The sequence below is a fragment of the Clupea harengus genome, chromosome 7 (genome assembly GCF_900700415.2).
Source record: "Clupea harengus chromosome 7, Ch_v2.0.2, whole genome shotgun sequence".
Classification (NCBI taxonomy): Eukaryota; Metazoa; Chordata; class Actinopteri; order Clupeiformes; family Clupeidae; genus Clupea; species Clupea harengus.
This window is the reverse complement of record NC_045158.1, coordinates 16,308,331-16,320,613: the sequence shown is the minus strand read 5'-3', so window position 1 is coordinate 16,320,613 and position 12,283 is coordinate 16,308,331. Positions and strand designations below refer to the sequence as shown.

The 12,283-nt window shown below is 45.9% G+C and overlaps 1 protein-coding gene across 2 annotated transcripts in view; it reads right to left on the bottom strand.

Moving 5' to 3' along the window:
• pdzd2 (PDZ domain containing 2) overlaps window positions 1-11,060 on the bottom strand; it is a 77,841-nt gene extending 66,781 nt beyond the window's left edge. For both annotated transcript variants that reach the window (XR_006152494.1, XM_031570678.1), the window contains exon 1: window positions 10,301-11,060. The gene's annotated coding sequence lies outside the window, so the exon portion shown is untranslated. The remainder of the gene's footprint in view (window positions 1-10,300) is intronic.
• Between the last annotated feature and the right edge of the window lie 1,223 nt (window positions 11,061-12,283).

The window sequence follows — 12,283 nt, the reverse complement described above, 5'->3', positions numbered from 1 at the left end:
GGGGGGTTGTGTGGTGGGTAGTGGGTAGTGGGTAGTACTGTCTGGGGGAAAGCAGAGGGCTGCCAATGCAGATGGCCCGGGCACCACACACAATCTGTTCATGGCACTGAGCCCTAATCCTGTTCGGTGTGTCTGAGGGGGGAGGGTTAGGGAGAGGGGGAGACCCCCACAAAACCATTCTGAGGTTAGCAAAGAGGGGTGGAGGGAAGGAGAAAGAGAGAGGTATTATACTGAGGAGAGAAGGAAAGAAGGAGAGTGGAGTGTGTACGAGGGAGAGCGAGAGGGAGTGAATGAAATAATAAGTGAATGAGTGAATGTGTGAGGGAGAGAGACAGAAAGGGGAAAGAAAAACATGAGCTTATCAGAGGGGGTGGGGTGGGCAGACACCAAGGAGAGCCGACAGAAGGGAAGAAGTGTGTGTATGTTTATATTCGCGTGTGTGTGTGTGTGGAGGGGGGGGGGGGGGGGGGGGGGGGGGGTATGGGGGTGGGAGTCCAGGCTTCAACCTACCCTGGAGGTGGGCAGAGCCCTTTCTGGCTGGGAGGGGACGATGAACGCTGCTTGGGCTCCAGTGGTTTCAGGCCACTGACATTTTTCCAGTTTGTGCAACAAATCCGAAGATAGCTGCAGGACCACAAGCGTGGAGGGAAAAGAGTATGTGCTGGGAGTCACTGTGGTGTTCTGCACTACTGACCAGGGCCAAAACACATCCAGTTAGCCCAGAGCTGAGATCTATTTATCTCTCTCACACAAGCACACGCAACATCACACATACAAGAGTGCACATATCACATATCTCTCTATCTTCTTTTCTCATTCTCTACTCATTCTTCCTATCTATCTATCTATCTATCTATATCTATATATATATATATATATGTGTGTGTCTGTCTGTCTGTCTGTCTGTCACTCAGATAATAACACATTACGTGGCACTGGCCTCCCCACAAGCAGCATTCATTCATCAACCAGTAGAGATCCTCACTTCTTTTCTGCGTAAAAAGATTTCTCTAAGATTCTGGAGTTCGTCCTGTGACCAGGTTGTGAAGGGTCTGTCTGGCCGTGTGCCAGCATGATACCTTCTTTTCCCAAGCTCCGGCATATGAAACGTGTGCATGTGCATGTGTGTCTGTACACCAGAGGGAAGTCCATAAAAGCGTAATGCAGACCAGACCTCACCCAGCCTCATGAATTCATGCTAAAGAAATCCATGCTCTCCTCCCACTACACCCCCCAAACTGAAGCCAAAGCCTTGATGAGGATCAACAAAAGTTTGATCTTCATTAATGCCAATCCTCCACCCCCCCCCCCCCCTCCACCACACACACACACACACACACACACACACACACACACACACACACACACTTTTATTCTTCCTTTACAATCACCAGCCCACTCTTCTGGCAGTGGCTGGAGTGTTGGTGGCCTTTCAAACAGGCCTCTTGTGCAGTTTTTCGTTCCCCTAATTAGTTTGACAGGGCCATTTCTCTGGCCGTGCGGCGGGGCGTAAAATATGTGAGCGGCAGAAGTGGGTCTTGCGATCGCTCAAACGGACATAATTACCTGCTATCGCCCTGCTGTCCTTACAGGGGCCTGCGGAGGAGAAGAGAGGCTCCAAGGCCACTGGCCAGCATCTCCGCAGAGCCCAGCCGACCAGACACGCAGACACAGTCTGATCCCTAAACATGCAAGTTCATACGAGGTTCTTGTCACCGGTGTGCCACAATGGGGTAGAATTAGGGCTAAATTCCTACTCCTTCTCCAAAGGGGTTCAAACAAGCCATTTTGTCTTTGAATTACTCCTGCGGATGGCAACGCTGGACAGAAGTGCAAGAATGCAGAATGAGGAGGTGTTGTGAAGAGCAAAGAGCTGCTGCCACAGTGGAGGGCTCTGTCTGTCGGAGCCTGTTGTATATTCCTGACACTTTGAGCTCCCCAACACTGGTATGTGACCTAAAGAGACTGTGTGCAACACTGTTTGCTTGTGCCGCAGAGTAAACAGGGCTCTTTTGTTCACAAAGAATAAATATAAACAAACACCCTTTCACCTTCTACTCTTTCATAACCCACAGGGTCAACGAGACCCAATGAATGAATTGGCACCCTTAACAGCCTTTTAGTTTTTTGTTGTTCTGGGACAGTGAAACAAACGTTACTGGTGACTGCTTTTCACTAAGGCGCCACTTTTTCTTTTATCTCTGGCAGCACCTGGGGGCATTTAACGTTTCTTGTTGGTTTGTGTGTGTTTGTGTGTGTGTGTGTGTGTGTGTGTGTGTGTGTGTATGCGTGTGTGTGTGTGCGCGTGTGTATGTGTGTGTGTGTGTACGTGTGTGTGTGTGTGTGTACGTGTGTGTGTGTGTGTGTGTGTGTGTGTGTGTACGTGTGTGTTTGTCTGTGTACGCGTGTGTGTAAGTGAATGTTTCTAAGTCATGACAAGTATCCCATGTCTGGGTCCGCTGGCTCCTGAAGGGCACAGTCCAGGACAGAGCCAGGTAGACAAGCTGCAAGAGCGTCACTGACGGCCGACTAGCCTGTGAACAACGGAATCCTTGGACTGCTGACATAACCAGTGTGTGTATGAAAGTGTGTGTGTGTGTGTGTGTGTGAGTGTGTGAGTGTGTGTGAGTGAGTGAGTGCTCGCGGGGGGACAACAGTCTCATACATTCAGCGGACACCCTGTTCACCCACTCAGGGCATTAAAATCTTCTACAGCCAAGCTCGAGTGCAAGCCCTCTTTTCTGGTCTGCACAATGAGGGATTCTCCCCATGCTGGGGAGTGGGGATGGAAAAAGCTGGGCTTATCTTTTTGTCAATACTGTAATCAGCCATTGGGGGGTGGGGTCAACCCCTTGACATATCAGAACCTCACTCAACTTGCAACTTCACTTACATTTGTACTTGGGTTGATCAATAAGTTGGTATTAGGCAAAGCAGTCAATGTGAAATAAATCCGTTCATTTAGACGTTTACGTTCTGTGTCTGATAGAAATTCAGGAGCGAATCACATTATAAGCAGGACAGCCATTTTATGTGTAAGGAAAAAAAAAGAAATCCAAGCCTATTTATGCATCTTGCCATGCTGTTGTAAACTCTGTATTTCTTTTTGCATATCTTTACTGATTTATATTGGAGTGTGCTCAGTCTTCCCACAGACTTCCTGGCTGCTACTAGCTGACAGGATTAAAGCACTGCCCCCTAGATCCCACGGCCACTGCGGCCTGGAACCCGGCTCCAACCAACTCAGCCAAGCAGCAAAAGACAATTTAAGAGTAAATAAATAAACACACACACACACACACACACACACATACACACACACACACACACACATATACTCACACTCACAAGTACACTTGTTCAGTGGGCCCCTCCAGGAATCTCTTTAAGGGCAATCTGTTTGGGGGGAATCAGCCCTCATCAAGCGCAGACAGGCTGGCAGATTTCAACACTCAACACTCCTCTAGTGTGACAGCCCTTAGTACTGATGAACTCTCATCAGGTGCTGAGAGATGCTGCTATTCAGAGCTTCTGCTCTTGAAGCCAAACTCTCCTCCAAGCCTGGGATCAAGAAGGAGAGAGAAAAGGGGAGATTCAAAACATGAGGCAGATGCCAACAGGAGCACAATTAGCTCCTCTACTCAATAATCTCCACACAGTGAGAACCAATGGGCACTCAGGGCCGCGGGAGGGGGAGGGGGGAGGGAGGAGTAAGGTGCTGACGGGACTGAAGAATTATGTTCTCAAGGGCTAGGGAGAGGATATCCGACGAGGGGCCCTCGCACTGGGGGGACTGGTGCAGAACCTTTTGTTTTCTGTTTAAGATCAGCTGGATGACCCCACCCCCTTCCCTCACCACACACACACACACACACACACACACACACACACACACACACAGACACACACAGTCCTCTGACAGGCCATATGGCAGAAGATTACGGAATGCCTGCTTCAGTTTAGCTCCTAGACATTGCATGGCACAGAGATGAGTATCAGGGAAGTTTGTTGCAGAGAGTACATTAGTAATGGAAAGCATGAGAGGGAGAGAGAGAGAGGGAATTGTGTTGGCTGAAAAAAGCAGTGTGTGTTTCACTGGCACTTAATCTGAAAAAAGTACCGCAATTGCTATTATCCACAATCAGATCAAAAAGATTACAAGTTAAAAGCTCACCAAAAAGCAATCTGGATTTTAAAACAAATCAAGACCTATGTGATCTAACCAGCGGCTCTAAAGTGTTTCACCACGTGCACAGCATCCCCACAACAGTATGATCAATGGCCAACAACGCCAACAGTGTGGCGTGTTCAGAACGGCAACACATGGCCTTTACCTCACACAGGGCCTCTGATGGCTGTTTTGGGCCAAGTTTTTTTTTTTAAAACTCCATCCTGGCAGTGCGAACACACCCACCTGTGCTTCACCTGCCTGCTATTGCCGCCCCGTTGATGGACGCAAGAAGAATGGCTCTTAGCTGCGGCACCGGCCACAAACACACCCACTGTGCCAACATGCTAGGGCCGTAAATAATATGTAGCCTCCAGCCTCCGGGCACTTATCTTTTTTCCATTAGAGGGTGAATGAGCTTGATTGACTTTTATGCTTCCTTTGTTTGTTTTCCTTTGGCCTTCATATGGATGGTGTCGGGGGAGGGGTGTGGAGGGTGAGATTTATGTGGCCTAAATATGTTCTGTTGCTGGAATACTACAACAACAACAAAAACAACAGCCTCATCATAAATAGATGTTGAGTTGTACTGTAATTCCCAGTGTCAGCTTAGTATCAATCATGTTGCATTTACAAATCTTTTTCCCATATGGCTACTGGTCGGGACAGTTATTCTCCCAGTGGGAGTGACAGTAAACACAGGCTAAAAGACAAGGGCTTGCGGTCGTGTGGGTGGCAGGAGGATGAAATAAACTTGCAGCAGAGCATCCGAAGAGGACTCAGGCCCAGAGTGTCCTGTCTCTGTTTCTAAAATGGAACAAAACTAAATAACAGGACGCGTGACTTAAAGTTCTTCTCACAGGGGATGTGGTCACATGTGAGTACCAGGCCTAGGCTCATCTTGAGGCATCAGGGATCAAAGAGACCAGGACAGGAAAAGAAAAAGGCCACTGAGTCGAGTCACATGCAAGTGAATGCACGCACCCAGTGGAGGTGACTGGAGAGCAGGCGAAGGGTAGGGCGTGCAGGGGGTGGGTGAGTGGGTATTTCTGGGGGAGAGTCTGTGTGTGAGGGGGGGGGGGGGGGGGGGGAACGCACAGATGTCAGAGGTGAGACTGACGCCTCATTCGCGGCTTCATGTCCCCCCCCGGGGGAGACGAGACAAAGCCCTGGTACTTCCACTGGGACCTTCTCATGCTAATGACACCATCAACGGCATACAAAGGCACAGAAGCCACCACCGTGAGCCTCAGCTCTCGGGGCTTTGACAAGTTAATGGCTGCGGCCCCTTTTCCACGATCACAAAGACAACTCCAGACACAGAGAGAAAGTCTTTACAACACGATAGCACTGAAGTGTTATGAATCCTACGAGGGCTGTTATTAAAGAGCTCCACAGAGTGGATGTCAGAAAGTGCAGAGATCTGATTGGTGACCTGACTGATGTGGTCAGACTGGTTTTTGTTTTGATTACAACTAGGTTGCATCGAATACAATGTATTCAGTCCAATTTGTCTCAGTATAATGCACAGCATAGCAAGAAGCCAACCTGAAGGTACAAGAAGAACTAAATCATCAGACCACTCTACCATTAAAACCCGAGTTGGAGTGTATCTCTACACTTTCCACTGTGCTGGCTAACTTTCAACCTTTTTGGATAAATCTTACATCCTGTGTCTTTGTTTACATTGGAGCATTTATACCAAACATGGCCAACCTGTCAGTAACAACAAAAGATACTAATCCCCATTATAATTACTTACGTCAGTACTGCTCTCTTTAAGGAGTTTGTGGAGAGTTCACTGTTGCTCCTGGCCAGTTTATATTCGACGCGGCAGAGGCTTCACTTACGGGCCCCGTGATATGACCCAGGCCCTCCACTCCCCGGTGACACAGCCTCTGCGTAAGATAAAACCCTTTGGTTCCACGAACCTGCCACACTCTGCTTCGCCGCGAGGAAGGAATCTGACTGCAGGTCCTGTTAACTCAGCCAGCCATCCTACCTAGTCCATGAATGGAACGGAAACAAACATCGGGCTCAACTGGCCAGAATAGACCTGGTTTATGTTTTCAAAACACACACACACACACACACACACAAACCATTCTGTTTTCTCAGCTCAATGTTGAATGGCACTACATACTGGTAAGTGAGGGTGGAGTCAAAATAGTTGCCCCTGAGGCAAAGGGTATTTACAGTTAAACATATTATCTACTCGCTTACACTTGCCATCAATTAAAGGTTACCACAAGCACTTAAAAGCTTATGAACTGCAAGTTTAGACGTATGAGGCAGGTGCTGCGGAGAATGCGGACACGGCAAGTCTCTGTGCGTAGGAGCCAGGCAGATGTTTCACAGATTCAATCCCACCTTCTCATCGGCGCCTGTTTCACCAGGCAGTTTTTCCTGACACAAATGGATTAGACCACAGCTGGCACCTGACACTTTTAGGAGAGAACCTCCACTTCTGGTTCTCCGAAAACCTGAAGAAAAGTTAAAGCCCTCAAACTAATTCCAGACGGCACATTTGAATTTGGCTATGTTGATCCGCCGCTGAGTCAGCTTGAATTTCAGCCAGCAGTGCATTTTGGTCAGAAAACACGCCGAATAAAGAGCACCGTGGCATTTTGTCACTTGGCAAACTGCAGTAAAGATTTAAATTTAAGACCAAAGGATTCCGTTTCCTGATGGTGCTCCAGTAGGTTTCTCCAAAACAGAAGTTTGTTTTTCTGTTTGCAATATCACCAGACAGTCTAGAAAGTTTCATAGATTTTCAGTGTCTTTCCCCCTCATGTTTCCCCCCCCAAAAAAAGACAACTGACTGCCTGGGGACTTTGGTGCCCATCATTAACCTTTCATGGACAAATTAAATGCCATGTGGAAGAAATTGAATTAAGTAATGGGAGCACAGCCATCAGACCTGAATGTTCTCAGCTGAAGAGGCTTGCTATGATTCAGAGAGAGAGAGAGAGAGAGAGAGAGAGAGAGAGAGAAAGAGACGGATTGAGTAAAAGATCTGGTTGAGCTCATCTCATCAACAACTTTATTGAGCAGAATGCCTCAGTGTTCTCCAAACAGCTGGAAAACAAATGGCACTTGTTGACTTCCTAGGTGTGACATGAGTGGAGTGGAGAGGTGTGTTGTGCAGTGCCGTTCCCAGTACTAATGTGTGCAGGGCAAACCCCACACAACAATCCCGAACAACATTATGAGCCCTGTCCTCAAAGAAGCCTAAGTGGCTAACACGCTACTACACTAAAGTCCAGGATCTGATGATGCAAATAAATACTAGTTTTTAGAAAGAAAAAAAAGGACTTTTAAGAATGATTATGCAAGCGATAAGATTAGCCTTCTGCCCAAAACGAGTAGACCACCCTTAAGACCTATATGCCTAATGAGGACTTAAAGTGCACCCTTATCCTATTAGAGAGCACCCCAGCTGAGTGGGGTTTAACACTCTTTGGCCATCACTAATGGGAAGATGGCTACACTCAAATGAACATATTGCCAGGGGATAAGGATTATGTAACTTGGCCAAAGGGATGCTTTTACACCATTATCAATGCAGCCTCAACATTGGCATCACAGAGATATGTCTGCATGCTCTTTGGAGCACCCAAATCAGACTGTGGTAACGCTGTAAACATCTTTAGTGGCACATCAAAGAGTTAGTTCCTTATGCCACATGACTTTTACATTGTACGCAGTATAATGCACAAAAAGGAGGGAAGAGAGAGATAAAACCACCCCAGGTACCACTTTGAAGGGGCGCTGTGTATTACAACACAGTTAAGATGTACAATGTACTGGTAACCCCTGTGAAGTTAGCATGTGCCTAGTGCTTCCATCCAGTGCAGAGCTGCTGAAAACCCTTTGGTGTGAGCGCTGCACTGTGGCTGGTCTGGCTGAAATGGCTGTATTGCTCTTTGGCACTTCCATGGCTTGAAAGGTTACTTTGCATGAAACTGTTTTTTTTTTAATAAATAGTCCCTGGGTCTATCCCTGCGGTTTTTTTTCTCTCTCAGAAGGGTACCGTGAGCTTTTAATCCATTGGAAAATCAATGAGCACACAACCCAGTGCTTCTGATTATGAATGCACACATGCTACCCTGATGACAGCACAAAACCCACGCTTTTTTGGGCCCCCTGTCTGCAGTCAGGACTCCCGGTGCTTCTCCATGTAAACACAGGGACCTATTCTTAACAGACAGATAGGTACAACACCAAAACAGACAGGATGACACAACACCCCAGGGCGTAAATATGTCCACCAGCAGTGCACGGTGTAAACACTGAAACATTTCTGTAAGGCAGAATTCCCTGTACTACTCACTGTCTCCATACACAGCACGCTCAAGGACAGAGTGACTCATTTTGTCTAGTCTGGGACATGTTTCAGGTCTGTTTTTGTTTTTCTGCTTTCCACTGCGGACCAGTTTGAAGTAAAAAAAGAAAAGAAAATGATGGCCGTGAAAATTGACTGACCCGAAGTGACCATCTATCATCATAGAGGCTTCACAGGCCTCTATCCACAGCGGGCTTCAACAAAGCTTACTGTATATCACACAGGGGCATCAAAGCCGTATGCTAGCCATGCCGTTTGATCAGGTCCAGAGAGAGAGAGAGAGAGAGAGAGAGAGAGAGAGAGAGAGAGAGGGAGAGAGAGAGAGTGGGGGCGTGTGAGAGATATTGAGAGAATGTAAGAGAGAAAGAGAAAGAATATGAACTAGAGCGAGAAAGAGAGAAAGCTAGGTAGAATCTTTCGGCTTGTGGTTGGCCCACTGTATGAGTATTTATGCTCCTGGGCAAAACTCCAGACTCGAGCTCAGCTCAAAGGCAGCTACTGCACCGCGGCCTGTCGACTCTCTCTCACACACACAGGCGATGGAGTCCACTCTGAGTTCCGCCCCAGGACTCCACAGGTACGAAAAAGGAACTTTCACCAGCATTCTCCCCACCCGCCTGCTCTCCTTTATCATCTGTTTCTTTCTCTACAATCACTTGCTTTTCTCCGTTCAAACACGGATGGCTTTTTTCCGCCTAGGACAGCAGTTAAGCACCTCAAATCACTGAATGTTTACTGATTTCTATATGCGAGACACATAGGCACAGGAATGCTGCCATTGGGGCTTGGAATAAACACAATCCAAAACACACACGCACACGCACACGCACATGCACACACACACACACACACACACACGTTGACTATACCAGTGTTAAATGGGATGCAGCTTTCTTAAGGCCTACTGTAAGATGCACAGAGAAAATCGGGCATCTCAGTAATTACAGAGAGTGCATTGTCCCAACATTTATTTGAGACGATATAAATAAGAGGCAACCACATGACAGAGATCTCTGGGCACATGACACCAGAAAACGATCCACAGGCAACTGAGGTCCGAGGGGAGACCTAAGCTGCACTCCTGGACTTTTGGTCACAAACAAAAGGGAAACATGGGGAGAGGGAGAGAGATCTGATAAAGTATTGAATCCCTTAGCATCTTGACAAGGGGGAAACCTTTTCATGCATCATTCCATTTTCACTGCAGAGGAAGCAATGGCAAGTGTGTCCCAATCCCAAAATGAGCAGGTCTAAATTCAGTGAAGATTTTTGGTAGACAGGCAAGTTCTGGAGTGTGGTACTCAATGGCTAAAACTGAGGGTGTCCTCTATCTGAAGAGCTCCTTGATTTGTTCTTATCCATTTTAAATTCTGTCAACAAAACAGACAAGCCTATGGATGATCCAACCCATTGCCCCTCTAATATTGATTCTTCTGTCACATGCCTTGAAAAACCGTCAGAAGCCAATGCATTCTGAGATATGGGTGTAGGTTTGCATACTCCAATTGTCATGACCTAATTTAGTCACGTAGTCCTGAACTCTTAGCTCTTCCATTTGGGCCTTTTTTCAGTGTAAGTAAGCAGGAACGTTTGGTCCTATGAATTGTGTATTATTGACATGAGTCCACTGAGTTTTTCAAGACCTTCTTAAAATCATTGAATCTTGCCGTATCACAAGGGGGTATCCATTGATACAAACATGAGCTTTTTTGTGTCAAATACAACAGGGACGTTAATGGCTAGTGTAATGAGTTTGACAGCTGAAGTGACACTGAAACGGAACTCACCTCAGTGGGACGCGTGAAAACAAACAAAAGCGCGTAAATATGTGATGTAGGTCTCACATCCAGAGCTCTCCAGAGATGACGCCTTCACCGTGGTCCATTTTCCCTCGTAAAGCATGACTTAGAAAAAAAACTATCAGTGTTATGTCCGTCTGTTAAGTGAATAGACTTAGCTTATTTCTTTTGAAAACGAAAGTTTGTTGTATGCCACTAAAAAGAATGTGTCCCATTCATTTCAATGAATTCGCAATATCGGTTGGCTTTACAGTGAGCAACAAAGTTTGCAATACGCTCCAACCCGTTCCTACAGACTGTGTAGTTCGATTCCGTTTTGTTCTGGCTCTGAAAATTTTGAAGACTTGTGTGATGACGGGTTTAGCTCGGCTTCAACTCCAAGCTATGATCTGGCTACAAAAAGAACGGTCCCTAAGATCTGGTCGCCGTGAGATTCGGACACAAAATCAGAGGAAGTATAATTATTCTTCAAACGTCTGGCAAAGACTGTATCAGAAAAAATACGGTTTCCAAATGCAACCCCATCAAGATGAGGGATAACAGAGAGTCAGAAGTTTCTGAGCAGACGTGTATCCCGTCCGCTTTTACACCGACCTCAGCTTTTCCATGCTCGCTCACTCTCTGGATCTCACCACGCGTCAACTCAATGCTGGTCCCGGGCCAGTTTTGTAATTGCTCCTCAATAATATAGTTTGAGAATTACTTATGGGAAAACTGACCACAGATCAGCAAGGGTAACTTTCCCTTGCGCACTAGAAAAAAAGAATAGTGGAAGGCGTGTCTATTTTGATCGCGGGTGCGGCGTCCAATTAAAAGTAAGTGGGAGGAGTTTTTTATGTTCCCCAGCACCATGCCCAATCACATACAATGGTTGATGTATTTTGATTTGTGGCAATCCAGTTTCCAACCACAACTAAGTAAATTATCAAAGGAATTAGATATGCAGCATAGCTTTATTTCATCACTGGTTCATATAAAATCAAGTGTCTACATATCTTCCCTGATGATTTATGAAGTGTTATTCATTTAATGGACATACAATGCAACACTGACACAACCTCTTATAAACTTTGTCTAATTCAGTGATTTTTTTCATTGGGATGCTAGTGGAAAACTGCTTGCTGATGAAATGCAAACTGTATATCAGCAACTGAGTTGGATAAATCTACATAAAGCATCAAACACTTACATGGTATGCTGTACACTACAGGCCTTCTAAATAAATACTATTGAAGTCTTATATATGTAATTACAGTGTAATCAGGTTTTAATCAGATGTGAATCACACTAAATAACCAAATTGTTCTTTAGTTTTTTTTCCCCCTGGAGATCATCTCATTCAGTTCTTCCACAGTGTAACAAGTTACAGTGTCTGCACCAAATTTGGTTTATTTCTATGCGCCGCTCCTTCATTCATTTTCATTCAATTGACCATTAAAAAGAGAATATACTGTTTAAGTGGGCAGGCTTTGGGCAAGCAACATACAGTAAGATTTGGAAGTTGATTAATGAGCCCGGCAGGGGGTTGGACACAATACAGCCTCTTATAAACCCTAACGTCTTTTTTCTTTCCCATATTTCTGTAGTTCTCCACAAATTAAATGTAGTCATGTGGTTACTATAACATAATAGTTAAAGGCTCCCTTCTTAATGTCCCCCCCCCCCCCCCCCCTTCAACACATTCTTGTAAAGAAAATGGAGAGTAAACAAATTTGCTCAAAGCACTGGAATTGGTCATCTGTGTGAGTCTTAAATAGAAAGTTGACTTTTGTTGGTACAATGGGAAGGAACTGTAAAACTTGCTTGGATAGAGACCATCCAAATAAATTTGATACACATTCATTAATGTGTGTTTATGGATGTGTTCTCGGTGAGGTCACTGGAAACGGTTGGCTGGCTGAGATCATAGCATTTCGTGCTTAGAGAATCTCTGGAAGTGTCCATTATTCCGCATGTGGCACAGGAGGCTAA